At 40.3% G+C, this 13,628-nt stretch overlaps 1 long non-coding RNA gene across 1 annotated transcript; it reads right to left on the bottom strand.

The window, feature by feature from the left end:
• Positions 1–2,009: 2,009 nt before the first annotated feature.
• On the bottom strand, positions 2,010–3,365 carry LOC129362367 (uncharacterized). Its single transcript, XR_008606215.1, has 3 exons — positions 2,632–3,365; positions 2,509–2,550; positions 2,010–2,396 (listed from the first exon to the last, which is right to left on the bottom strand). It is a non-coding gene; the product is annotated as an uncharacterized LOC129362367 (long non-coding RNA).
• Positions 3,366–13,628: the final 10,263 nt, after the last annotated feature.

Here is a 13,628-nt window from a genome sequence, read left to right as displayed (position 1 = left end):
TAATTACAGCGATGAGATAAAAATGGTGTGTGCTGAGGTCTGAAATTTTCCATCAAAGTATGAAAATATATGGTGGAGAGCGTCAGTTAGGCTGGAACTTGATTTTGCTCTAAAGCACCTTGACAGAAAACCGTAAGCCCTAGAAAAATTTTGAAAACATTTTACCGGAGCAGACATTCGTATCGATGTCATGTCTGAGTTTCATACCGATAGCACGATATTTGTGGGCGTGGCGGCGATTTCAAATTTTATTTGGGGTCAGAAATCCACTTCATTTTTCACTCTAGCGGAGCGGCAGTTGGTGGCAGTTATGCTCTGCGTTTCGGCAGTTGGAAATTTTGCTCGTTTTTCGCTTTTTATGTCGCCGTCGTAATGCCGATTCCCCATAAAAGTAATAGCTCCCATGCCGGGATCGAGCCGCACGTTTTGATACCACTTTTGTGGGTGGGCTCGCAGCGGTGCGAGCCGCATTCCGGTCTACGGAAGAAAAATAAAGAACTACTAGAAAATTCCTGAAGAAATTTAACCGGGGCCTGCCAAAGTGTGCCCGTCGTTTGGACCAAGCGTTCTGATGCTAAACATTAGCATCCATGCTAAAGAAACCTGCAATGTCATCAATAGCACGTGGATAGTCACAAGCATGACTTACTGAGCATAGGTAATAAGGGAAATAGCTATTACCTATTTCATTTAAGGTAAAAGGCTAAAGCTAATGCTTTGCCTTGCTTGCACAGCAAGGTGTCAGACTGAAGACTGACACCGTCTCAAAAGAGAAGTTCAGATCTCTTAAACTGAAAGACTTTTATGCTTCTAAGCCACATTTCCAAAACCTCCGGTGGATGCTGCAGAAGATGGCATTATTTGGCTCACCTTCATGTGAGCAGATTTTCAGCGTCATAAACATCAACAAAGCTCATCACAGATCCTGGTTAACTGACCAACACCTCAGATCTGTTCTGAGAATTGCCACAACAAAACTAACTCCAGACTTTGATGCACTGGCAAAAAAGGGAGAACAACACTGTTCCCACTGAGATGTGAGTTTCTCTAGTGTGTTAAGAAAAAAAAAAAAAGCAACTCTAGCATTTACGCACACTAGCGATGCAGTAGCTTAATTAACATGCCGCACATCGCTCTCAATTTAAAGATCCCTTTCTTTCATTGGGTAATAATATTGAAACGATTCTGTTTTAGTTCTGCTTGGTTCCACGTGGTTATGTGTTATAAGTTACAATGTGTTCCTTATTGTTACATGTAGCGTTATTTACTTCCTCTGACTCAGCTGACTTCCACTCGCACGTGATTGGTCTGTCATGACGGTGGGGGTGGGAGCAGCAGGATGGTTGTGCGTTCGGTTTCCAGTTACGCTGCTCTTATTCTTACTTCCAATAAACCCTGTTTGACGGGACTACAGCTGCAGTGTTGGCATCATTACAATATGTTCTGAAATATATACTTTGAAAGTGATTCCATTTATCTATTTCCACTAAATGTTGATTTCTTTTAAATTTGCACCTTCAATTGTGTCTGTTTTTCCATACATTTCAATACCCAGGTTTAATAAATTACATTGCGTGTCCAAATGCTCCTGGCCTCTCTGTCAAATTACCCATTCTGGCCCGCTAGTCAAAAACTTTGCTAACGCCTGTGTTAAAGCCATTACAAATAAGCATGTGGAGAATCACAAGCATGTTGACTAACATGTTAAAATTAGTGTAAAAGCTAAAATTAGCCAAAATGCTAATGTAAGCCTAAATGCTATTAATATTAAAATTCAATAATAACATTAGTTAAATATATATATTTTTTATTTTTTTCATTTTTCTTTGAAATCAAAAAAATATTTTTAAATGTATACATTAGTGACTATTGTCACTTAAGGCAAATGAATGTAGTTCATAATAGTGACAAAAATTTTAAATAAAAAAACCCACACACACACAACAGATCACAGTTTAAAAATATATATTGAAGTCAAATTAAAGATTTCTACAAACTTTTTACAGGTAAAGATTACAATGAACCAAAATTACAACATTTAAAGAATACAATAAATTTCAGAACTTGATGTCTCTGCAATAAAAACTATCTTTTTTTTATTTACATGTGTCCTGTCCGGCCGTGTGGCACTCAGGGTTGTTGCCTGAGTGTCAATGTAAGGCCTGACAGATTTAATCTCACAAGTGAAACATGGCTTTGCCACGATGATCAACTTGTCATAAATATCAAACTATTATACATACATGAAACATATATTAAACTATATTCTTACATGAAACTATTTTAAATATATACATACATAAAAAACTATTTACAACTGTAGAAAAAAAAGAAGAAAAAACAACCGCTGCTCCAAAGCTTTCATTTGGGATCCAGTCTATGTGACATCACAGACTCTGTAGTAAAAAAACAGAAAAAAAAATTTAATATTCATGACATTTTTAAACATCTGTAAAATTTAAACTTTGTTTAAATAAAGATTTCAGAATGATTAACAGATATAAATACCAATATGACCCAAGAAAAAAGGGCACATCCACTGGATTCCTCCTATCAAACCAACAACAAAAATGTAACAACTTGTAAGGTTGCTACAATTTAGATACATTTTCTACATCTTATGGGCCAAACCTCAAGGTCTTGTTTCCTCTCTGTCTTCTTGGCAGCCTCCAAGGATCGTTTTACGTGGAAAACCCTGCAAAAACAGACTAAAACTGGGAAAACAAAGGGTTAATTCCACAAAACCAAACAAATTCTGACAAGATGGAGGGAGTCCAACAGGACAAAAGTGAGCCAAACTTTTGTCCTGCTTGTGAAGTGAAGATAATGTAGCCACTGGGGGCTGCAGCATTAAAAAGTTCAGTGTGACTGAGGAGAGATTGAAACAAGGAGAGCTTTAATTAAGTGACGCAAACGGTGAAGAATAAAAACGTAGTTCCGCAAAAAATTTAGGCTTATTTGAAGGGAAAAATTTATGTTAACTGTATTAGAAAAATTGCGAAAACTTTATGGTCCCCATTTCAAATCATTTTAATTTCAAATAGAACAGAATATACGTATAGTAACTGATTGTCTTATCTACTGCTCCCTGGTGCAACATTTCCAGCAACTACTCTGACAGTGAACCGATAAGTGTTTCAAGATCAGCCACTTTCGTATTCACAAAGCTCAAACAGTTTCATGTGCAAGTACAAAACCTGTTTATGAAGCCTCTTCTACAAGTAAATAAGTTTTGAAAAGATTCACTAAGTGTACAAGAATCTCTTATGCCTACAACAAAATCCACAAGCATACACCATAATTCAGAAATGTGTACAATGAATAAATACATATGAAATCCACTGCAACAATGATCAAGAAAAACGATCCACGCTATCATAATTAAAAGCAAACAGTCAAATGAAATGACATTAAAAACGACTAGAGATTCCAACATTTTCTCCAAAAAGAATTTCATATCATGATTTCAGGGTTAAGATGTACAGTGCTTACAAAGTAATCATACCCCTTGAACTGTTCCATATTGTTACATTGCAACCACAAATATATTTCATCCAAATGTAATATGAAAGCCCCATGAAGTAGAACCCTTATGATTAAGTGAGACTGTTTGATTCAGTGTTCCCAGCCTTTGTTCAAAAAGGAGGACCGGGGGGGGGGGTGATTCCTCCATCTCAAGGTCTATTTGGGGTTCATGGAGAGGACCGTCCATCAGATAGCCGAAAGTCGGATTCGAGAAGAGCAGTGTGGTTTTTGCCCTGGTCATCTAACATTGGACCAGCTCTACAGCCTTAGCAGGGTCCTGGAGGGTGCATGGGAGTTCACCTAACTCCCATGCAGGTGTTGGGTCTACAGATGTTTTGTGGACTTGGAGAAGAAGTTCGACTGTTTCCTTCGGGGAGCAAGGGGTGGGTTCTCTGGGAGTATGGGGTCCCGTGTCCTTTGATACAGGCTGTTAGGTCCCTATATGACTGGTGTCAGAGACTGGTGTGCATTGTCAGCAGAGTTGGGCTCATTTCCTCGGCAAAATCCAACTCTAAGCAGAAATGAGCCTGACTTACTGCCAATAATGCAGACCACGTTTCTGTAAGGTTGCACAGAAACCTTACAGCCCGTATCAAAGGACTAGGACACCATACTCCAGGAGAACTCCGACAAAGTTCCCAGAGGGACCCTGTGAAATGCCTTCTCAAAGTCCATAAAACACATGTAGATTGTTTGGACGAACTCCCATGCATTCTCCAGCATCTTGATGACCCTCCTTTCCAGGACTCCAGAATAGACTCTACCAGGGAGGCTTAAAAATATGACAGATTTTTTTTTGCAAATAAACTGAAAAGTGTGTATTACTTAGTACAGGTGTGTCAAACTCATTTTTGTTTTGGGCCAAATCAAGATTATGAAACTCTTAAAGGGCCAGTTGTGCCAGAATGTGTTGATAAAGCCTGTTCACAAACTGTTAATATGTCAATAAATTCTTAAAATTACATAATATTATTGAACTTCTTTTCAGTCCCTTCAGGAACTAATAATAAATGCGACTGTTTATTTACTCGCTGTATAAATCATGGACTATAATCATACATCAACTAAATTCTCAAGAAACTGGAGGGACTGATTGATATAAATTGGCAGTAAACAGATAAAAACTGCATTGATATGATTGATAATATAATATTTAATCACACTTAGTGTAAGTATAGTCTGTGGAGGGCCACATAAAAAGCTACGGCGGGCCGGATTTGGCCCCCGGGCCTTGAGTTTGACACATGTGACTTAGTATATACCTGCAAAAATAAACAAATACTTCTCCTCTCCGCTGTTTTTCCATAGTTGTGGTTGTAATGTGATGAAATATGGAAAACTTGAAGGAACATGACTCCTTTTGCAAGCCACTGTAGATGCAACTTATACTGAAGCCAACACACAGTATGTAGGATTGTGATAGCTGTAGTAAGTCTGCAAGACACCTGATTTGACACAATATTCTGGATGAGAGATGTAAATATGATCAAGCAGAGTACGTTTTTCTGTGGTTGGATCAGAGATAAGTTGCATAAACCCTTTGGCTCTAAACAACTGATTGATGGCTTTTTTCCCAGGAGGAATAAGGTCCTCATTAAAGTCTCCTAATACGACAATGGGATGAATAGCCATTGAATTCAGGCCAACCAAGAGGCTTTGCAGATTTCTTAAAAATGTTCCAAGATCATAACTTGGTGGCCTGTAAACTGTCGCGATGACTGCTCTGATTGGGGTGTCCACTTTGACAACGTTAAATTCAAGATCTGTAACCTCATTAAAGAATCTCCGTTCCTGCGCTTGGAGAAGACTCCGGCAGTAAGTCGCTACTCCCCCACCCTCTTTGGTGGCAATGTCGACTCTGTTCGAGTAGGAGACATGTCTATTCCGTGAAAAAAAAGAATAGCCCTCCATTTGGCAGGAAGCTGGAACAGAAGATCCAAACAAATGAGTCTCCGTAAGGCATAAGATATCTGCCAACATGAGTTCATGATGTTGTTTCATGTCCTCAGAGTGACAGACAAGGCCTTCGACATTGTGGTGGACAATAGTTAATGTTGCACCCTGATGACCTGACTGAAAATGCAAGAGTGGTCTGGTGTGCAAAAACGATGCTGGTCTCATTGATTCCATCGCTGCTTTAATATTTTCATCAGCGTAGATCTTATTTTCATCGAAATCAATGATTTTAAGTCCTTCCAGGGAAGTTGTGCGACTGAGAGCTACATATGCCATTCCTGGCTCAAAAATCCGCTTCAAAGAAATGACGGCAGACTTCATAGTCATTCCTTGGACTTTGTGTGCTGTACAACCAAAGGCTAACCTAATTGGAAATTGCCGTCGTACCACTCCCTTTACGCTACTCTGTTCCTCAAATCTCTCAATATAAACAAAGCCGTCTGGTTTACCCTGAATCTTTTTTTTGTGTCCAGCTATGGGATTGTCCAATTTAAGTCCAATTAACTTAACACTAGTCTTTCCATCCTTGGTACTGGTGACAATATCAGCTATGGTGCCAAATGTTCCATTGACAAGGCCATCCTCTACATCCAAGTTTCTTATAATCATCACCCTAAAACCCAAACCAGCCTGTATGTTGTTAGACAGGTCTCGCTTGTTGCCAGCTATGCAACAGCCCAGGTTAATCATGTTTCCGGTCTTTGTAATTCTTTTGTAGTCCTCTGCCTGGATATCAACTGTTACTACACCTAAAGAGGCCACAACTGCTGCATTATGGGTGTCCACCTGTTTGTTTGTTGCAAAAATGTGTAGGACATCCATAGGACACTCTTTGGGCTCAGTAACAGCTTGAATCAAAAGATTCTTGTCATCGTCACTAAGCAAATCAGTTTTACCTTTACATCTAATCCGGTTCAGGAGCTCTGCAAATGCTCTGTCATCTTTCTGCCGCATGATTTCGGTCAGGTTGATCATCTGGAAATTTTCATTCCAGATATCAAGCATGCCGTCCTCGGCGACACAAAGAGGTTTTGCTCGTCCAAGGGGGGGAAGTTGGAAGAAGTCTCCCACAGCCAGAACAGAGACCCCACCCATGAACCTGTTGTTCCCCTTTATTTGTTGAAATCTCCAGTGAACATATGCAAGCAGGTCTTTGGAGACCATGGAGATTTCATCAATGATTAAGATTTCCACACTTGAAAGAACTGCCCTCACTTCATCCAATGAATTTCCAAGACCGCTGTATGGTGGTTTTAAACTTTTGGGTAGTTTCAAGATGGAATGTAAAGTCTTTCCCGATATGTTGTACGCAGCAGTACCAGTAAAAGCTGTGAGGAGCACAGTGGGCTTGGAGATGTCACCAATATCAAGAAGTCGAGGAAGCTGGCGCAAGAGCTTGGTTGCCTCCTGGTAAACACATTTGATGACATGAGATTTGCCACAGCCAGCTCCTCCCGTCAAGAAATAAAAAAAAGGTTCTGGGTTGTCACCCCAGACGCGCTTCAGACACCAATCGCGAATGGCGTAAAACACAGATGCTTGAGTCTCGTTTAAACTCCTGTACATTTGTCTGATGAAATCAGGGCTCAATTTTGGAGCTTCAATTTTTGGCATGTCTCCAGAATTGACATCAATTTCGTAATCTGGAATAGGGTCTTGCTCTTCATCTTCTTCGATTGGTGGTCGATCAGCAGCGCATTCTAAATTGTCCAATTCAACCTCTGGCGCAAAAGTGTTCCAAGCATTACGAACCGGTCCTTGCTTTTTCAACTCTTCCATAATTTTGTCAATTTTTTTACCCTGCCCTTCATACCTTTTGCGGTTGAAATCCACATACTTTTTAACCTGATATCTACCACGGAAACCGTTGTTGTAAAACGCTTCGTAGGTTGTGTGTTCCTCAGTTTTAAGGTCCTCATCTCTTCTGTGTGGACAATATAACTTTAGAAGCCGTCTATAAAATTTTTCGGGTGTTTTTTTCTCTGAGAAACGAGTAAATCTGATAACTGCAGGTTTGCCCATCGTTCTTTTCTGGATGAATCCTGAATCATTAAGTAGGGGAATTGCATTTGGCCCTTGAATTTGATTGCCATATAAAACGCGGTATTCTGACGCAAATTCTGCCAGGCACATGTGTTCGAATTCTAACGTTTCTGGTCTGTTTAGATATTTTTCTGGCAATCCTGCCATCCACACATTTTCCTCATCTGGAGACATGTTCACGAGTTTACTCATTGGAAGGCTCATTTTTACACCGTCTTCATCTGTTTGAAGAAAAAGAACACTACGCGAGGATTTTTTGAGGGGTAGGCTACAAGTGCGCGCAACCGATTCTTGAGCACTAACCTCTCTCTGTTTTGAATAAGCCTGCATAATCTTTTTCATTTCATCGCGTTCGCTAACATTGGTCCCCTTTAAATCGTCAACAACAGATTTGAGGAACTGCGCCATTTCATGCTCTGGCTTGGCTATGTAGGACATCATGTACTCAATGCAGCTGTACTCATCAAGCACATACTGAATGTCCATGTTGGCATTCCACGCACGCAAAAGATCAGGGTTGTACCCATTCACCCAACTATCTTTAGGATCACGTTTCATCATTACCACCATTCCAGAAGTGAGAGCATCAACGTGGCCAATGTACTCTTCTTTGGTCATGTTACAAGCCTGGAGTAACTCTGACAAATTGCTGAATGATGATTTTTCGTCCTTCAGTAAATCCCTAATTGGTTTCAATTTCTTCTTAGCCTCTCTTTGGAGGTTTGAGATGAATGGTGATCTGGATTTTTTGGACTTTCTCCTACCTTTTTGCTTAATTTGTTTTGGTTTTTCATCATAATTTTCCAGATCAAAGTCAATTACTGGGACAGTAATTCTGGTGTGGTCCATTGGTAGTTTGGGGAATCCAAATCGGCATTCAACATTACCTTTTTTGCATGATTTTGAATGATTTTTGCTGTGCATTTGAACCTCTGTTACAATTTTGTGGAGCTCTGGATCTCTGATTTCATCAGGCAACTGACAGGATATGTATCGATCAATGAACTTTATGACTTCATCGCAACATGCAGGGTCTTCCATTTCAGGTGCATCCTTAATCCATATCACAGCATGTATATGAGGTGAACCCCTGGCCTGAAATTCCACACGATAAAAGTAATCCTCAACTGGTCCAATGGGCTGTGCAGGGGAAAGAATGAGGTCTCTAAACAGTGCGTCCACTCTCTTTTCAAACATGCGCATGACGGTGACAGGGTTGCTCCTAAGAATGTCACACTTCGCATTCCAGTCAAGCTCAGAAAAACTTACCTGCTCTCCATATTGAGCTTTGATCGCCTCAATGACTTCTGGCCATCTCATTTCAGCAGCAGAGAACGTACAAAAGAAAGTGGGCTTTCCAAGTTGCCTCACCATGGCGTGCAACTCACGTAATCCTTTTTCCCAATAAGCAGGAGTTCCTCTTAAAGGCTGCATGAAACGGGTGGCCTCTTTATTTTGTATGAGTTTTTCCAACTCCTCTTTGTCTTGTATCATTTTGCTGGAAATATTTTTTCCATCTTTGGTGCTTGGTTTCCCTTTTCTAGTCTGAATGGACATACTATTATTGGCAATATGAGTTTCAGTAACAAACTGAGCAAAGAAAAGGTAACTCTGGTCTTTTGCAAACCGAGTATCTATTGAGAAGAGCCGTACATTGAAATACATACTTGGTGACAGTCCAACACGGCGGGATTCATCTAACGTGTTTACTCCAGTTGGGAAATGTACAGGATAAGCCTTGGCTTCAAGTCTCGGAACACTGAAGAAGGAGATGGGCTTATTCCCCTGGGCCGGCGCAATGCTGAAAATTCCTTCTCCATATGACAATACTTCCTGTGCAATGTCCGGAGGCTGCATGCAGGTGTCCAAGATCAGACCAGGTCGAAGTGCCTGATGCTCTGCCCCTATGTGGTCAGGTTGCTGGTCTGCTGCTGCATCCATTTCAGCCTCCTCTGCTTGTGTCTCCGAGTCCTCAACTGGATGATCCTCTTGGAAATCCTGAAATGTTGCACTTTCATTTATACATACATCTTTGTAATCCGGATGACTCTCTTTAAGCTTTCTCAGTCCAGCGAAGACATTTTTCATGTTGACTGTGTAAAAGTACTGGTAACCTTTGTACTTGGTTTTCCTCTTCAGCTTCACCTGTAAAAGCTGGGCTTCCTCATGGGGCCTCGGAAGACTGTTTACAACTGTTTCCATGTCAGAAGGAACACAGACAACTGCTCCATGTATTGCCCTTTGCTGTCCCTTGGGCAAAGAAACAATTTTTGCAAAAGGTAGAATTTTTGCAATTAATTGCCTTTCAAGTACATTCAATTCCGCAAGCTCTATGGGAACAGGAGCCAAGTGAAGGTGATTGGCAGCCGCAATGGATGGCATCTTCCCTCTACTTAGATGGCTATCACATGTGTAGCAGATCCACTCCCCCATCCTCTCTTCAGGTACAGAACATGGAATTGAGCATGCAGATCCACACACATGAACATACGTACCTGTTAGACAATCAGCTACTACACGCATATTCTTGGTATATTTATCTCGTTTACATTGCTTTACTTGATTGGGGAAAAGAGCTCTGTGACACACGGTGCAAACATATGTGGGTCCGTTTTGTATGTTCTTATTAAAGTTTTGTATTGCAGCTTTCATTTTGTCACTCATCAGTGGACGTGGAATTTCAAAGTGGAAGCCTACATTTCTTTTGTACTTTCTTCTTATTCGCAAAGCATGCTGCAGTGTAAACTTTTTCGCAAGTGCTTGTCTTGATAGTCTACGTCTTGTGTTGGCAGCACATTTTTGGTTGTGTTTAACCCGATAAGCAGGCTCACTATGATACTTCACCTTCATGTAGTCACGCATTGTTTTTTTTTGTTGGCTTCTAAAGACCAGATCATTTTTGAATCGATTACTGATGTATGATTTTTGCCTGCTTCTAAAGACCGGATCATCTCTGAACCTTTTCCTTATATACTCAGCCATGTAGGCTTTATGACTTGCTCTTAAGCTGTGGAGAAAGTTGAATCTGGACTTAACATAATTTATTTTTGCCTTCCGAAAAGATGCATTTGTCCTATATCTATTTTTGAACTGATCCTTCCTCTGTGCTTGATTAAGAATGTATATTTCTTTTAAGGCCTGTAGCTTTTTGGTCCTAAATGTTTGAGATTTCAGATATCTTTCTTTTTCAGATGAACTTTGTTTCATTTTATTTAATACATTCTCTCCTTGTTGTGTTTTGATCCTGTTCCTAATTTTTTTTCTATTGGCTTTTGGAATTTTTGACACATTTGGAACGGTTGGAACTGTTTCCTCTAATACATTTCCAACTTCCCTAAGCCAAGGAGGCATTTTCTCTTCAGAGGTGCTCTCTGGTTTGAAAACAGATGGACTTACTTTTGTTGCTCCAGATGAAATGTTCTGAAAGGCCAAATCTTCAGAAGGGTCGTCATTTTCCCTGAAAAAACCTACTGGCACAAACTCATAGGTGGCATTGGGGCCGCGATTTCTAAAGAGCTTCAGCAGATGGTTGACCATGTCAGACAGGTTGCAGAAAGTCATCATCACTGCAGTTCCACTGGGGTGGGGCAGACCTGCGGAATTTCTTGAGTGTGAGTCAAAAACTCCAAATCGACCGCTTCCGTCCCTGAAAACTGCAATGCACTCAGGAGTCAAAAAGAAAAGCATGGGTGACATTTTCCGTCAGACATTCCAGTTGCAAGGCAAGAGGCAAACCCAATTGGTGAGATCCTCCAGGGCTCCGCTACCAGCAAAAACATGACCTACCTTAAACCAGTTGTGTGTACTGCATAGATGTTCGTGTCTGTCAGCACATGGTCAGGCATCTCTTCAAACGTCAAGTGATTGTCACGAAATGTTCCATCAATGATCAGTTGCTGTTTAACAGCGACATAAAGTTGGTCTCCTTTTTCAATCACTCTGTCAAGCAACACCGTATCAAACTGCAACCCCTCATTGTGGTATGCCAAAAATGTGAGCGCCATGCATGTGCACTGGTGATTGCGGGAAAATGCAGCATACCTCTTGTCGGCCTGGGAATGTGTAGCACTTACCACAAGGACAGGTGGACCGCGGATCCCGGGTTCCGGCGCAGCAGCCTGTAAAATTAAAAAAAAAAAAAATTAATTATATTTATAGAAATATTCACCTGATGATGATACCTACCACCAATTAGGCCTATTGTAAACACATATTTTGTAATTGAGTAAGCAATTATTGCTATGATAATAGATTAATGGAAATAAAATTTTGATAAACATTGGATCAGATTTCAATATAAATCCATTTGTCTATCTCAAATTCACTTTTCTGTATTTTACAAAATTAATCTGTAACATTAGATCACTTTTTTAGTGAGTATGAAAAAATAAGAACCAAAAATTTTGAAATTATATTCAATTTAATAAATCTAAAAAGGCACATATAAAAAGCAGCATGTCCACAAAAAAAAAAACTGGAAAACACAAATTTTTTAAATATATAAACTCACTTTGCACAGCCATTTGTAGCTTTTGTGCTCATGTGAGCAGCACATGACCTTCGTCATACACAGAACCACGTATGCCAACTTTCTCCACAAAACGTTCCACCCATTTGTTGTGACTGAAATGGTAGGAAGGAGTTACCTGGCAGCTCCCATCCCGGACATGGTCCTCCAGTGGCACGGAAGAGGACTCGGCGGGGGCATCCGTCGGGGGGACCGGTCTCCGTGCCTGGCGACGAGCTGGCGTGGTGGTCTCTCTCGGCGCTCCCTCCATCTATAAATCAACAGAAGCTATTAACTTGGTGCAAAGTTAACATATACATTAACTTAAAGTCTTTGATATATTTTCTGAAACAGTGTCACACCTGCTGCTCCACCGGAATCAGCTGGGAGGGATCAGAAATTGGACGACGCCTCGGACTCGTCTTCTAATGAAAAAATAGAAGAAAATATATAATTGTTAAAACCAACTGTGGCACATAAAATTCAAATGATTAGTTTAAAAAAATTAAATTAATACCTTCTTCCTCGTCGGAGAACATGTAGGTAACGGAGCGTCACGGCCACGCAGGAACGATCCGGTCCATCTCCTCCAGCAACGTTGGGCTGAACCACACCGGATTCGGGGGATGGAAGAATCAGGTCTCCCTGTAAAATAACAAAAATAGCTTAAAATAGATTCATTTCTACTCTGAGTACACAACATGTTTTGCTTTGAGGTGAAGAAATACCTGTTGGTCAACCACCTCCCAGTGGCGTGTGGACAGCCATCACCACCCTGGACACCACGCGATGTCTGTAAACAAAGAAAAAGTATTTTCAGTGGCAGCAAACCCCTGGGTCCAGGGTATACATGTAGTCATTTTGAACTAACTTTGATTTTATCTTTGTATTTCCTCTATAGAAAACATATCAATGCTGTATATGAAATTTTCTTCAGCATAACCTAAACTATGTGAAATAACATTTTTTTCCCTTTTGGATATATTGTTATTACACATACAGGAGTTACACAAATTTAAGTTTGAAAAACGTTTATTTTTTTCACAGTGAAACTCACAAAGGGTTTCTACCTTAACTCCTGGAGTTTACAATGGCTGGAAGCTGCTGGGGGAGTCGCTCTACCTCATCCCCTGGTGATCGGCTTCTTCCAGCTGTGCAGTGCCGCCAATCCTCTCCTTGGACCTCTGAGTACCTGCCTCTACCCCACCAATGCGCCATCTTACCTTTTATTCCTCAAATTATCTAAATTTCTAATAAAACTCCCATCAACATCGTCTTAATCTTTACTTTCCCTCAGATTGTGGCTGCAAGTTTCCCTCCTTATCTTCCAGTTAAAAAAAGAGTAAACCTGTCTCTTGCACATTTATTAGTTACATAATTTTTCATAAACAATGACCAGATGGTGAGTTTTCTGGACTCATTCTACTTGACCTCCGTCCTGTCGGCGGTCAAGTTGTCATTCATAGATTAACATATAAATGCACATTTGTTATTTTGTCTAGTTATTTTATATTTAGTCACATTTTTAAACTACTTACAATATCACAGTTATGTATACATTTCCATAAATTTTATATTCCTTATGGTTTCAATTGTG

Source organism: Poeciliopsis prolifica, unplaced genomic scaffold (assembly GCF_027474105.1).
Source record: "Poeciliopsis prolifica strain line A6 unplaced genomic scaffold, Auburn_PproV2 SCAFFOLD008, whole genome shotgun sequence".
NCBI lineage: Eukaryota > Metazoa > Chordata > Actinopteri > Cyprinodontiformes > Poeciliidae > Poeciliopsis > Poeciliopsis prolifica.
Note: the sequence above shows the minus strand (reverse complement) of the source record. Positions and strands in the feature narration are given on the sequence as shown.